Here is a 5769-nt window from a genome sequence, read left to right as displayed (position 1 = left end):
ATTATATTTAAATGGCAAATAATAGTAAATTCTCCAACATGTTGCACTTGGGATGAGATGAAACCCTATTACAAAATTGGAGTTAAACCCCAACACATAATGTCGAGTTTCACATCTACTGTAGCAGCACCTAGAATCATGCAGGATCCTGATACCATGAATACTTTGCTACTACTCAGTCAGCACATAATGCCACCCCACCCAACTTTTTTAAAAGGTAACAAGGTCAAAGTGAAATTTTGAAGAGAAGACCATTAACAGAACATATAACAAAAAAAACTCCCACAATGCTATTTAGAGTGCATTGTCCTTTTTAATGCTGTGATTCTATTGTACACATAGAATTTCAAATTCTGACAGTTTCGGTTACAGAGACTTTCAGCTTCAGCTCTTAAACATTTCTCACAATCTGCCTTTGTTGGTACTGTAGCAGACCGAATGAACTTAATCATTTGTCTCTCTACTGCCCTGATTTCTGCTGACTGCCAGGGTCTTGGTTTCTGTGGCTCTCTACCTGTAAGTAGGGAGACAAAAATAAAGGTTTTAGTAACAGTATAAGGGAGAAGCTACAGTTCCAAGTCCTGCATCAGCACAAGTGAAATTATGAGGCTGATCAAAGGCATCTGTTCTCAGTGATTTGATCACAGTTTTCAGCACTCAGTCCATCGGTTTACAGCTGCCATAAACCTACAAAGTCACAACTGGTGATCAGATGTCATTCTAGGCCAGAGGGAAGACCCTCAAAAGTGCTTTGGTTTTTGAAATAATGTACTTTATTTGAAAGACCTCATCATTTCCTACTGTCCTACCAGAGAACTCCGCCCCCAGAATGCTGGTCTGTTGGTGGATTCAGTGGTTCAGAGGAAAACAAATCACCAAATTGTACTGTAATATTTCAGACTAATAAGTCAACCTGTGTTTGCTTTCACACATCTTCAATACAACAGGCTTAATGGGGACATCTTTACACACCATGTTATCATCCTTTATGGGGACAAAGCATGTCTGGATCATATTTAACACTAATAGTAACATAAAAAGTGCACTGTGGGGACATCGTAAGTGTGCCAGATTACAGTGATCATTGGGCCAATGGAAAATATCCAGACAGGTTCACATCCATCTTAAACATCCCCTTATCTTCTGCTTCATTGAGGCATTAGACTTAACTGTTAGTAGACCTGATTGACAATACATTACGCCTACAATTAGCTTATTTGCTTTATTTAGTTGATAAAACCAAACGTAAACAGGCTGTAAAAGTAAACATCAAGTGATGAAGGTGAATGCACCTGGTGTGTCCTGTGGACATGAAGCTTCTTCCATCTGTTTCTCAGACATGACAGCAAGATGGGAGCTCTTTGCAGGATGAGTATCCGTGGCACACAATGTCATCTGCAATGATTTTTTAGGTAAAGACGATGTCAGGATGAAGATAGATCAAGTAGATAAAAATACATGTTCAAGGATCTTTAAACTTTAGTACATGCCAAAACACCAGACTTCACAGGAAAGAAAACACCAAATTGTAATATTTCAGACTAATGAGTAAACCTGTGTTTGCTTTAACACATCTTCAATACAACAAGCTTCATGGGGACTTTAATACACACCATGTTATCATCCGTCACGGGGACTAAGCATCTCTGGATGTTATTTAACACTAATAGTATCATAAGTACATTGTGGGGACATCGTAAATGTGTTGGATTACACTGATATTTAGGCCAAAAGAAAATGCCCAGACAGGTTCAGATCCATCTTAAAAGTGCTTTTATCTTTTGCCTCATTGAGGCATTAGATTTAACTGTTAGTAGATCTGATCGACAATAGATTACCCTCACAATGACCCCATTTGCTTTATTTAGTGCGACTGTGGTCTGGAGGTAGAGCAGTCGTCCACCAATAGGAAGATCAGTGGTTTGATTCTTGGCTTCTCCATGTCGATGTGTCCTTGGGCAAGACACTTAACCCAAAATTACTCCCAAAGGCTGTGCCATTGGTGTGTGAATGTGAATGTATAACTCTAAAATGTACGTCGCTTTGGACTAAAGCGTCTGCTTAATGACACTGTAACATTGTAGCATTAGATTTAACTGTTAGTAGATCTGATCGACAATAAATTAACTGCACAATGACCCCATTTGCTTTATTTAGTTACTTAAAACTAACTTAGGAGAGGCTGTTGCAGTAAACAACAAGTGATAAAGGTGAATGTACCTGTTGAGGACTGTCCTGTGGACACGAAGCTGCTTCCATCTGTTTCTCAGACACGGCAAGAGGATGGGACGTCTTTATAGGATGAATATCCAGGGCACACAATGTCATCTGCAATGATGTATAAAGAAAACAATGGAGAAATTAAGACCTTAATGTGCCCACCATATAAAACTCAAGTAGATAAAAATACATGTTCAAGGATCTTTAAACTTTAGTACATGCCAAAACACCAGACTTCAGAGGAAAGAAAACACCAAATTGTTGATATTGATCTACTAGCCATTTTGACTAGTGATGAAAAAAGTTAATTTAGAGCCCTGATCGCAGTGTATTAGGCAAGTTACTCAACTGTATTAAAAAAGGCACAAACATGTCATTTAGCATACCTGGAAACACCCCTTGGAGGAACCTTGGCTGGAGGCTCCGGGAAGCTTGACAGGGTTACACCTATTAGTAATACGTAATTATTTACAAATACCCATGCAAAACAGAAACATCATAAAAAATGACACAGTAATGCTTAGATGGATTATCTTTTTAACTGTACAGTTCTCTTTTTATCTCAAGGTAAGTATTTTCATACATTTTTCACACATTTAATCAACATGAATTATTTCTAAGCCTTTACCATGAATTATGGTATTTTTTTATCCGTTTACCAGATGAAATAAAATGAATTTCAACACTCTTTTTAACCATTGCACACGTTATGTATGAAATGAGCTGAAAATAACAAAATGCACCTTTAACACACATTAAAATAATACATTCAAGACTTCAGAGTATCTGCCTTGTTATGAATTAACTTCTTTAGCAGGCTTTAACACACACCTCATAACAGTGCATCTCAGAATAAAACAGAAAATACACACTCAGAGCAGCAAAATAAATAGCTAATAGATAATCCGAGCAAAATAATAGCTTTAGCTCTTAACACACACAGTGAAAAGTAGCCGTAAGTCACGTTCATGTTTTTTACAAGTTCTCCGCCATTTCATGCACTATGTGGCTACTGCTGTTAGCATTCGCTAGCTAGCGCGAGCTAGCTCACTCAGGTAACTCACCAGTCTCTGCCGAAAACAACTCACAGGTCTTCAAACACTGCTCCGCTTCCGGTAGGTATAGTTTCCAGAGTTCTTCTGTGCTCCGAAGTGAGTTAACAACCGCTATTTGTTTAATAGATTGTGACTTTCTTCTCTATTCTCTATTTCTCATCTGCTCGTTGACTCAGCTGTTCTGCCCGCATTTCTCTCGCTCTAACTCTCGCGAGAATAGGTGGAACTCTCGCGAGAATAGGGTGGAATTACTTTCACTCACAAATAAGACTGAGTGTGTGCTAAATAAATATAATTACAGAATAATAACCAAATGAGAGTTAATAAATAAAATAAACATTTTCAAAGAAACAATAATATTACCAGTCCCAATTTTCTACTGGGTTTCATATATATATATATATATATATATATATATATATATATATATATATATATATATATATATATATATATATATATATATATATATATATAATCCTATTTATTGTGTAGCAGCATTTAAATATGTAATCATTCTTCTTACACAGCATTGACATTGTATATTCAGTATAAAAATTAGGAGATGAGAAAGTATTATGAATTCAATTGACAACCGTTTTATTGCAGGCTGAAGCAACATGCTATATTTCACACTCAACACTAGAGACTTTAGTTTCTAGGGTCTTTATCATTATCATTATTATTATGTGTGTCTGCATAATAGGTAGGCTACATTCATTTCTCAGACATTTGCTCTATTATTATTATTATTATCACCATTAATATCTACTCTATATATCATTGTCTTATTATTATTATCAAAACAACAACATATTGCATCTTTTATTCATCAGAAAACACAAGTCACGTGTCACAGGTGGTGCTAACGAAACACCATAGCAGAGCAGACTGGATTACTGGTAGGACATCGTTTTGGGCGTCTGAATATATTTGCAGGCTTTAAAGCTATAGTATGTAATGTTGGAGAGCTAGCAAGATTTGAAAGTAGCACCTCATCTAAGTTCCACCCCCCTCCTCCCCCTCACATCAGTGATCTGTCTAAGTCCACGCCCCCACAAACATGGATGCGCATCCCACAGTGAGAAGCTGCAGGGAAGAGAGCAGCGAGCGAGCGAAGCTTCCCCTAATCCCCTAACAACAACATGCTTCTTCTCTCATGGCTGAAATCACAACGATCACTGCACTGTACTGCTCTGGAAGTCCGAAATACAGAGGACCAAACGCCGCCGTCGTTTCTGGGTACATGACATCTTCCGGCGGTGCACAGAGCTCGGCGCGTCCCCTCTTATCGGAGTTACGTCCATATGTTAGCCACTATTAGCTCAATTTTCTCCGGTCAAGCACAGCTCGCCAGGGGTTAGCGCCAGGATCTCTAGGCGTGAACTGGAATGCGTATGCTTGTTTCTGGTGTTATTTGAGACTGTAGTGGTGTTATTGGAGACTGTACTGGTGTTATTGGAGACTGTACTGGTGTTTGGAGACTGTACTGGTGTTATTGGAGACTGTACTGGTGTTATTGGAGACTGTACTGGTGTTAGTGGAGACTGTCCTGGTGTTATTGGAGACTTATCTGGTGTTATTGGAGACTGTACTGGTGTTATTGGAGCCTATACTGGTGTTTGGAGACTGTACTGGTGTTATTGGAGACTGTACTGGTGTTATTGGAGACTGTACTGGTGTTTGGAGACTGTACTGGTGTTAGTGGAGACTGTACTGGTGTTATTGGAGACTGTACTGGTGTTATTGGAGACTGTACTGGTGTTTGGAGACTGTACTGGTGTTAGTGGAGACTGTACTGGAGTTATTGGAGACTGTCCTGGTGTTATTGGAGACTGTCCTGGTGTTATTGGAGACGTATCTGGTGTTATTGGAGACTGTCCTGGTGTTATTGGAGACTGTCCTGGTGTTATTGGAGACGTATCTGGTGTTATTGGAGACTGTAGTGGTGTTATTGGAGACTGTCCTGGTGTTATTGGAGACGTATCTGGTGTTATTGGAGACTGTAGTGGTGTTATTGGAGACTGTAGTGGTGTTATTGGAGACTGTACTGGTGTTATTTGAGACTGTACTGGTGTTATTGGAGCCTATACTGGTGTTTGGAGACTTATCTGGTGTTATTGGAGACTGTACTGGTGTTATTGGAGATTGGACACTCCATTCCATTTGACCCTTATGAGATAGTATCATAGTTTATTTACTTCCTAAGTATTATTAAATAATTCCACATTTGACCCCGGTGTTCTGTTCACCAAAGTCACAAGAATATTTATCATCCTTTCCATTTCACCTACACATTCCAGTATATCATCAACTACATAAAGGACCACAGGCCTCTCACTCATAGTACCTTTCTTCATTTCACCATATATCAGACAATTAGTATATATATATATATATATATATATATATATATATATATATATATATATATATATATATATATATATATATATATGTATATATATATATATATATATATATATATATATAT

The 5769-nt window shown here is 38.0% G+C and overlaps 1 long non-coding RNA gene across 1 annotated transcript; it reads right to left on the bottom strand.

The window, feature by feature from the left end:
- Positions 1-311: 311 nt before the first annotated feature.
- On the bottom strand, positions 312-2331 carry LOC133443634 (uncharacterized). Its single transcript, XR_009782676.1, has 3 exons — positions 2221-2331; positions 1293-1395; positions 312-514 (listed from the first exon to the last, which is right to left on the bottom strand). It is a non-coding gene; the product is annotated as an uncharacterized LOC133443634 (long non-coding RNA).
- Between the last annotated feature and the right edge of the window lie 3438 nt (positions 2332-5769).

Source organism: Cololabis saira, chromosome 5 (assembly GCF_033807715.1).
Source record: "Cololabis saira isolate AMF1-May2022 chromosome 5, fColSai1.1, whole genome shotgun sequence".
NCBI lineage: Eukaryota > Metazoa > Chordata > Actinopteri > Beloniformes > Belonidae > Cololabis > Cololabis saira.
The sequence above is the reverse complement of the archived record's forward strand: the minus strand, read 5'-3'. Positions and strand labels throughout refer to the sequence as shown.